Below are 10,608 nucleotides of genomic sequence, written 5' to 3' on the forward strand. Positions count from 1 at the left end.
CTGACACAGGGTCGAGTAAAGGCATTGGAAGTTTGCTGGGGGAGACTGCCGTAGAGACAGACACAGAGGGGAAGATGGACGTAAAATTAATGGGTTTATATCAGTCTCTAGCTGCATTTTCAACTCAACAATGTGACAGCTTTCAATCTAAAACATACAATGTACAGATTGGGTTTTTCTGCTGCTATTCCTAGTATAGGGTTATTTCCACTTAAAATAGGCTCAGTAGAATATTTTTGGGATCTGACAGAGCAGAGCACCTTTGACGTTTAACCTTGAGTTAATTTTCGAGATCTCTCCTTTAATGGCTTGGAGCGGAGTGTTACTGTCCTTCAGAAAGTCCTGTTATTTTAGTCACTAAAAGGATTGTGTAGATTTCCAAAAATGTCTTCTACTGCCTTTCTCCTGGAATTTTCTGGAGTCATCATGGCATCATGCGTATTTCTTACATTAACAATTTTCAGGGGCTTTCGAAAGCCTGCAAACTTTTGATCTGCAGAGAACAACTATGCTGAGCACATCAGGCAATTTTTTCCTGCATATGAACCATGCAACAACTTTAATATGCCGAATCAAGGTGCCAGGTGTATCATGCAGTGATCTGCAAATGTAACATTATTCAACAATATTCAAAAACATTGCTCTCAGTTCTTTTGGACTCCCTCTTGTGTGTCAAAACATAATTTTGTGTAGGTAACATTTAATCTTTGTGGTTGGGATAAATTGTATGGATGTTAATTTCTTAACATATTCTTAACATTTTATTTGCATATTTCTGTCATTTTTTGTTTGCACAGAAACCATTCTGCCATGGAGGAGGGAAAAGGTGTGTTAATGTAAAATAGAAGCTTTTTTTTTGTTATTTTTAAATAATTATAATGTTCAGTTGTTGTAACATGCCTTTATGCCATTTCATGATCAATCTAAAGGACTTCTAAAGCACCTTCACTAACCAAGAACTCATTGACCACATTAGATGATGGGCAGTTGCTGGATGATGTCCTTTACAGATGAGGTAACTTAATAAATTTATGCACTTATTCTTATTAAATATCAATTAATAAATAACTAGATTTTTTTATTTAGTTTTCATTTATTTTTATCTTTACAGGTCTATTTACAATGGTTTAGGACCACAAAAAGGCAGGAAATGGTTTCTGCGCAATATCCATGTAAGAATGCTCTGAACATCATTTGGACTGAAGTATTGACAGTTGTTCAAGTCGGTGTGTCCTCGAGCTCTAGACCATCTATGGGCTTCCAAAAGAATAACATCCGGTTTGACACCTGATGAGATCTATTCTTCAATTTGTTTGACCAAATTTGGACATACCGTTTGGAAATGACCCTCTTTTTCAGAATCTGCAACATTCCCATTGTGCTCATTGTAAGTGCGTTGAACAATGACTTTGTGGCTGAGCCAGTCTTTTTTAATCTTGAATCTTGAATCCTGATAGATTGTAGTTTCCATCACAGATAATTCCTGCCTGGATACAGTAGAAATATGCCTTGTCCTTGTCCTTCTGACATGCTGAATTTGTGGTTCTGAAGGCTGTCGTTCTTTTGATTGTAGCTTCTATAAATGTCCCATGATTGTCCTCTTTCTTAACCTCTTGAGACCCGGACTTTTGCTTGTTGTGCATTTTTCATTTCTCCTAGCTGTTTGGGATTAGTAGAACCTAACAAGTATTAAAACTAAACTTAATATCCTTATCTTACTGTGTGATAAAGAAACAATTGGCAAAACTGTCCATTTTAAACTGTAAACATGAGGATACAAAAACAAGTGCAAACAAAGTAAATGGTTTATTTTAAGTCCTAAACATGGCTATACAAAAGTGCAAATATAATTGCAAAGTTATGAGTAAATAGTTGACAAACAAATGCTTTCAGAGTAAAAAATGCAGCAAAGTAGAGGTATTAAGTATGAAGTAGTAAGTATGTCATCATTATGGATGTTGTAGCATCTTATTATTGCTAAAATTTGTCATGAATGTATGCCATATGAAGCTAGAGATGTTATTGTACATAAATTAAACATAAAACTTACATATTATAACACATAACTAAACATGATTTCCCCCCCTCAAGCCCAGATGATGTATCTAGGACAGTATGTGTGCTAAGTGGCTTACTTTACTCTTATAAATAAAGTGCATCAAATGTTGTTTTTGTTTTGTTTTGGGGTTTTCGTTGTTGTATTTTAGCATTGCCACAGGAAATGTTTAGCTAGCCATTTTTAGTTCAATAAAGAACTATGTTTGTGATAGAAATGATTGAACGTGAAGAACCTTTAAAATGGTTCAGGTAAATACATCATGTAATGGTTCTTCACTCACATCTCATGATTCTTTATGGAACTAAAAGTGTCTGTTTAAGTATTCTGTTTCAATGCCATAAAAAACATTTGCACACAACCTTCATATGTGGACATAAAGGTAACAGATTTAAATGATTAGGTCTCCACAATCACTCAACCTAGACCCAATTGTGATGGCACCTCTGGGTAATTCTTCAATACTGTTAAACTATTCCAGGTGCCTAGATCATGAAGCTAACTAAGAAGATGCTCAGCAATAGGCAAAGTTGTCTTTAAAGGCAAATGTAGCTACTTTGAGGAATATAAAGTATAAAACATTCTGGGTTTGTTTATTCTCATTTAACATTTTTTTTCATTTACTACATAATTCCATTTGTGTTCATACATAGTAATATTTTTCTACAATGTAGAAAATAAGGAAAAAACATGGAATATGAGTTTGTCCAAACTTCTGATTGGTACTGTATATGATGTCCTTGTGTAAACATAAAACATGGTTTTCCTGAGACAACATTTGCCTAAATTTGTTAGGCTACCTAGGCAAATGGTAAGTGAGGTAAAAAAAAAACTGCCATATAATTAAGTAGACTAGGTAACGCTCTCTTAATTGTAGTTTTTTGTTTGATTGATTGTTTATTTTTAGAGAACTTCAATTGTGTAGCTAAAATGATTAAATCAAATTGATTTGCATAGCTCGTTTTACAACTGTTGTCACAAAGCATCTTTACACAGTCAGTAATTAATAAAAGCCAACGGCGACAGTGGCAAAGAAAAACTCCCTCAGAGCTGGAGCAAGAAACCTTGGGAGGAACCACGACTCACAAGATAACCATCTTCCTCTGATCAGAACTATTTATAAATTATTGACAAAACCATCTATCCTGCTGTATTGCAACATATTCATAATACAATAATCATTGTGTAGTATAACTTAATATAGTCATGACAGTGATGGTAAGAGTGATTCAGTTCAATTCAAAATCAATTCAAAATTTATGTATATAGTGCCTTTCGCAACAAATTTCACTAAGCCAGGTCCACGCCTCTTATGAGCAAGCACCACAATGGAGGTGGCAGCGACAGTGGAAAGGAAAAACTCCCTCATACTAAGAGGAAGAAACCTTGGGAGAAACCAAGACTCAGACAGAGTAACCCATCTGCCTTAGGTCAACCCGCACAGCACAAACAAACAAATAACATTATACAAAGAACCAGACAGAGAGATAATGAAGAGCTATAGCTAATGTAGGAACAGTTTATGAAGTATGAGTGTGAGTAGGTGCTGGACAGAAAGATAATGAAGAGCTATAGCTAATGTAGGAACAGTTTATGAAGTATGAGTGTGAGTAGGTGCTGAACAGAGAGATAATGAAGAGCTATAGCTAATGTAGGAACAGGTTATGAAGTATGAGTGTGAGTAGGTGCTGGACAGAGAGATAATGAAGAGCTATAGCTAATGTAGGAACAGATTATGAAGTATGAGTGTGAGTAGGTGCTGGACAGAGAGATAATGAAGAGCTATAGCTAATGTAGGAACAGTTTATGAAGTAGGAGTGTGTGTAGGTGCTGGACAGAGCGATAATGAAGAGCTATAGCTAATGTAGGAACAGGTTATGAAGTATGCGTGTGAGTAGGTGCTGGACATATGCTCAGTGTTAATGTTAAAGTCCATGCTGATTAAGTATGTGTATGTATAGAAATGGAGTGTGGTAGGAGTGGATCACTCCAGTGGACTCCAGAGCAGAACCGTAACTTAGCAGGGCAGTGGAGAGCCAGGCTGAGCGAACATCAGGGCACAGCAGGAGGAACAGGGCACCACAGCACATGCAAAAGAGATTAGGATGGTTGTGTGGGACAGGCCTGATACCAAGACGAACCAAAAATGGGCAACTCCAAGCAGGCAGCTCAAGACATGAGGAGAGAGAGAAAAAAGATGAAGATTAAAACAAGGTTTACATTTAATGAATGACCTGTAGCAGAAAGAAGTTAGAGAGACGACCACAATAATAGTAATGAAAAGCCTGTAATCAGAGTGGGACGTAACAGTGGTGAAATGTAATCAGAGCAGGACAGAACACAGAACTGGAGAGTTCTCTGAAAGCTGATGTAAAGACAAAAGTTTTTCATCTAGATTTAAAGACTGAGAGTGTGTCTGATTCCCATATATTAACAGGGAGGTTGTTCCAAAGTTGGGGGGCTTTATACAAGAACGCTCTTCCTCCTGCATTGTTTTTTTCTAATATGTATGACTGTCAGACTATTATAGCCAGCATCTTGCGAGCGGAGTGTACGTGGAGGGTTATAAGGTGTAAGAAGTTCCTCCAGATAATGTGGGGCCAGACCATTGAGAGATTTACATGTTAGAAGAAGTATTTTAGAATTTATATAAAATTTAACAGGTAACCAGTGTAAGGATAAAAGAATTTGACTAATATGATCAAATGTCCTAGCTCTAGTTAGTACCCTGGCAGCAGCATTCTGAACAAGCTGGAGCTTATGAAGCATGCCCCTGGGATAGTTTGCAGCGGGTTTAGCAAGGTTGCGTAAATCAAAGAAACCCATTTTAAATATACTGCATATATGTGCATCAAATGAGAGAATAGAGTCAAAAAGACCCTTAAGTTTCTCACTGTTTTACCAGGTATAACCAAGTGAACATCTGTGTTTACCACAGTATTATCATTAATATTTTTATCTATATTAGGACCAAGTAAAAGGACCTCTGTTTTGTCAGAATTAAGTAAAAAAAAAAGAGGCATCCAGTTTTTCATTTCTTTAATACAGTCTGTTATTTTGCAGAGACACAGGACCTTGTTAGGTTTAGCTGGTATGTACATTTGGGTATCATCAGCATAACAGTGAAAGGTAGGACAGAGTGTACATTTTCAGTCACATGCTCCAGATCTTTAGCATGTAATAGGGAGGAGATAGTTAACTCAGGGTCGTTATTAATAAACGCATTCGCTGTTGCAGTTGTTATTGTATGTTTGCTAATACAGCAGGCGGGTGAAAGATATTCTGGTTAAGAACTATTTCTAACATGACTGGACTCATTTAAAGCTGTATATTCATCAGGTTTAACCCATGTCTCACAGAGACATAGTGCATTAAGCCTATTGTCAGTAATAATGTCATTTGCAATAACTGATTTAGGTTCTAATTTAATGTGGTAGTTGCTGTTGCTCTGAGGGATAGACAGGTTTGTTTTAATTCTAATGAGGTCGTTAAAACAGTTTTTTTCTGTATAAGTTACACAGAGGACAAACACAGTCTCAATATTGAATTGTTTATTTGCACTATTTTGAGGAAAATACATGGAAATATTACGTGCTGAAATACAAGCAGATGTAGCAAATGCAATTTTGTAGCAAATGCATCAATTTTTAGTCTAGATTAAAAAATTGAGACTGTGTCTGAGTCCTGAACATTATCTGGAAGGTTATTCCAGAGTTGGGGGACTTTATAAAAAAAAAAGCTCTTCCCCCTGCTGAGGTTTTCTGAATTTTGGGAACTACTACGAAGCCAGCACCCTGGGATCTAAGTAATCTTCATAGTTCATAATATGTAATAAGGTAATTAGGAGTGAGGCCATGTAGAGTTTTGTGTGTTAGTAGAAATGTTTTTGTAGTCAATACAGCCAATGCAGTGATGATAGAACTGGACAAATATGGTCAAATATTTTAGTTTTAGTAAGGATCCTGGCTGCAGTATTTTGAACTAGGTGAAGTTTATTGAGGTCCCTGGACCTAAAAGGAGAACCTTTTCGGTTAACTAAACGTTACTGCTAAGAAGAAGGAAGTTATGTGACATTCAGAATTTTATATCCTTTACACAGTCCTCAGTTTTCTTTAATCTAGATTTATCATCAGGTTTGGCTGATATATAGAGCTGTGTGTCATCTGCATAATAATAGAAGTTAACATCATGTCTGCTTATAACTGAGCCCAGTGGTAACATGTATAATTTAAGTAATAGTGATCCTAAAATAGAGCCTAGAACTCCATATCTTACTTTTGTGTAATTTGAAGATAAATCTTTTACCTTCACAAACTGATAGCGTCCGGTTAGATATGATTTGAACCACGATAGGGCTGTTTCTGTAATTCCAACCATGTTCTCTAATCTTTCTAAGAGTTTCTAATAGTGTGATCTATTGTATCAAAGGCTACACTGAGGTTAAGAAGGGCTAATAAAGATATGTAGCTTTGATTAGAGGCAAGAAGGAGATCATTTGTAATCTTTGCTAGGGCTGTCTCAGTGCTATGATGGGATCTGAATCCAGATTGGAATTTCTCATACATGTCATTTTTACTCATGTATAAGAGTTGTTGGGCCACAGCTTTTTCTAATATCTTGGATATAAAAGTATATCCATATGATGGGTCTGTAATTAGAAATACACTAGTATCAAGATTTGGTTTCTTGATGAAAGGTTTTATGACTGCTAATTTAAGGGTTTTGTGTACATGCCCCAAGCTAAGGGATGAATTTACTATTGTTAAAAGAGGTCTGATTATAATTGGGAGTATTTCTTTTAGTATTTTTGAGGGAATTGGGTCGAGTGTACAGGTTGTACAATTTGCTGAGGAAATCATTGTTTTCTAGTTCTGGCTGTGGAAGTGGGTAGAAGGCTTACGACACAGTAAATGACTAAACAGATATATAAAAATAAGTGTAAGAAAGTAGAGAAGCAAGCTAAACAAAGAGCACAGAGACACTGATTCCCCAAACACCGGCTTTACAGTACTGTAAACTTAAAACTAGTAATAGTACAAAGTTCATTGTACATTCAATGTTAAAATAATGGAATCCTTGGGACATTAAAGTGTATGATGTTCCTGGGACCATATAATATACTAATAATGTGATCACACAGCTTATCTGCTAATGTTATTAAACACACTGTACTACTGTACTTTGTACAAAGCTCATTGTCCAATCACTTCTTCAAATAAATCATGAGTCAAAATTGGTGTATGATGTCCCTATTTTAAGACTGAATGATGTTCCTGGGACTATATAATGTGCTAATACTGTGGTCAGTCTTTTCGAGGGAGCGAACAATGGCTGCAACAGGCTAGGTAGCGGTGAACACGCAGCCCTAGCCTTTACCCAAGCATGTAGCCCACCTGCTTTTTTCCCCGTTTCCGCCTTGGGCACTCTGTCCGCTGTGTCGTCTTCTCGAGGCCGGTGCTGCTGTACCTTGCTGGCTGGTTTCGGCGGTGTCCTAGTGCAAAAGAAAATGGAAATCAGAAAGGCTTAAGGTAAGTTCATGATGAACTTTAACAAACTCCAGGAGCGCCTCTCAACTGTAACTAACTGTTCCGGAGGAGAACTGTACGTGTAAAATAAATATTAAAGTTAAAATCAATAATAAATAGCGTCAGTTGCCAGAGGAACACACAAAGACGACTGCCATGGTGGAAATCATCTTGGAGTTGAAGATGCAGTGCAATTTAAGCACACATTAAAAATAGAATAATCTATAAGCTGTGAAAAGACAAGACACATTACATTCACTGGCCTGATGGTGGCGCTGCAGCAAAACATTAAATGTTTTAATTCAATAACGTGTGACCTGTAAGTCCTACACTCAAAATTATTTTTTGGCTGATTCCTTGATGCCTTCCCACTTCTGCTAACTAGTCCAAGATTTTCTTTTTACCACTCCTCACATATTTGGTATTAAAATACTTGCAATGGTCTTAATAACTAATAATTATTGAATAACTATAATAATTATTCAAAAATGTAAGCCTGGAACTTTTGAACGCTTGAGCCCATTTCAACAAAATCTGTTCAGCACGTGATTTTAAGGTGGCATGTCAAGTTTAGTTTCAGATCCAATACGATACATTAACTTATTGATAGATACACGATACCGATCCGATACCATTGTTAAATAAATAAACCGTATACCTCAACATGTGGGAGAAAATGAAAGCGTCAGCTAACCTCACTAACTTTGTAAAATAAAATAAAACAAATTATCAAAGATATACATTTATTGAATTACTATTTATTTTATTACTAAAATAAGAAATGATTGTGCAGGACTTTGGCACAGAATTTGCCTTACAGTGATGAAGTATTAATAGGAGACCAGATTTTGTTATTTTCAAAAGATACTAGGCTTTTCTAATATCTCTTTATATGAGATATGACTATTAACAAAATAATAAAAAAAATTGATGATTAGTTATGTGTATAGATTTGTTATTCGTGTATTTAGCAGTGTTGGCTCAGGACTTTTATTCTGAAATGTGAAGTCCAGTGAGACCAAAGGGAAGCAAGCATTGCTAATATCGGGACCAATATCCGATCCTCATATCTGATGGGTGCATCACTAGTCTCATTGGGCCTGTTGTGCTGGTTCTTTAGGTCTCATTGGGCCTGTTGTGCTGGTTCTTTAGGTCTCATTGGGCCTGTTGTGCTGGTTCTTTAGGTATCTTTGGGCCTGTTGTGCTGGTTCTTTAGGTCTCATTGGGCCTGTTGTGCTAGTTCTTTAGGTCTCATTGGGCCTGTTGTGCTGGTTCTTTAGGTCTCATTGGGCCTGTTGTGCTGGTTCTTTAGGTCTCATTGGGCCTGTTGTGCTGGTTCTTTAGGTCATAATTGGGCCTGTTGTGCTAGTTCTTTAGGTCTCATTGGGCCTGTTGTGCTGGTTCTTTAGGTCTCATTGGGCCTGTTGTGCTGGTTCTTTAGGTCTCATTGGGCCTGTTGTGCTAGTTCTTTAGGTCTCATTGGGCCTGTTGTGCTGGTTCTTTAGGTCATAATTGGGCCTGTTGTGCTAGTTCTTTAGGTCTCATTGGGCCTGTTGTGCTGGTTCTTTAGGTCTCATTGGGCCTGTTGTGCTGGTTCTTTAGGTCTCATTGGGCCTGTTGTGCTGGTTCTTTAGGTCTCATTGGGCCTGTTGTGGTTGTGGCAAATCCTACAACTTAGGCCTACTTGAAGCCATAGCTGACACCCATATGACTCCAGTGTTGAGACAAATTGCATGTTCTTTTCATGGTAATTCCTACTCCATCCACTATGTGGCAGTATATTGGAAATAGGCCAGGTTACAAGCCAAAAGGAGAGAACCAATCAGTAGCAAAGAGGTTTAGCTGAGGCTCACTTCAGGCCTCACTGTAATGAAGACTGAATGAAGGAGCTTTGGTTCAAATACTCATTGTAAGTTTGCAATCCTTTAATTCTTTATATATTCTGTCAAGGTTTGTGTATGTTTAATGCATGAGGTTGGGTGCTGTTGTGATTTTGCAGAAAGCTTCTCTTTTTTTTCTTGTTTGTTTGTTTGTTTCTCTATTTGTGCTCCTTACAACTAACTTGCTCTTCATATGGACATTGGGATAAGCCTGTTGTGCTGGTTCTTAGGAACATGAAAACAGGCCCATTGAGACCTTAAGTTCTCATTGGGCCTATTGTCATGTGCTTATGGTTTCATTGGGCCTGTTGTGCTGGTTCTTTAGGTCTCATTGGGCCTGTTGTGCTGGTTCTTTAGGTCTCATTGGGCCTGTTGTGGTTGTGGCATAAAACAAATCCTACAACTTGGGCCTACTTGAAGCCATAGCTGACACCCATATGACTCCAGTGTTGAGACAAATGGCATGAGTACAGGCCCAATACTCATTGTAAGTTTGCAATCCTTTAATTCTTTAGATATTCTATCAAGGTTTGTGTATGTTTAATGCATGAGGTTGGGTGCTGTTGTGCTTTTGCACTCCTTACAGCTAACTTGCTCTTCATATGGACATTGGGATAAGCTTTTCACACAGAGGACAAAGGTATCACTCCTAAATTGATTCTCAGCAACTCAAACCAACGACTTCCATGGTTCAGACTTTCCTTTCACAAGGAAACACCCAGGATTATAAACTCTTTAAAGAGAAGGATGTCAGAAGTACAAACAGCTTTGCGAGAGCTTTCCAACTCCTATGTTTTGGATTATTTTTATGGAGTCCACGTATATACCATTAATAAAAGGGTGAATGCAGACATAATTTTACCCCCCTTCAGGCACTAGTGAGCAGTCCACAATGCTTGTCTTTCCATCACTCTGATATAGGTTAATCTTAGTCTCACCTGTCCACAAGACCTTTCTCCAGAATTCTACAGGCTCTCTTAAGTACTTTTTTGCAAATTGTAATCGGGCTATTCTAAGGGTAGTAGTATATTTCAGATGTGTCTCTGTACACTACAACTGACTTTGGATTTGTATGCTATCTGGATGTTTCACTGGAAGAATATTACATTACAAATGGTGAAAATCAGCATATTTTATGTATATATTT

This window comes from Salminus brasiliensis, chromosome 8 (assembly GCF_030463535.1).
Source record: "Salminus brasiliensis chromosome 8, fSalBra1.hap2, whole genome shotgun sequence".
NCBI classification, from domain to species: Eukaryota; Metazoa; Chordata; class Actinopteri; order Characiformes; family Bryconidae; genus Salminus; species Salminus brasiliensis.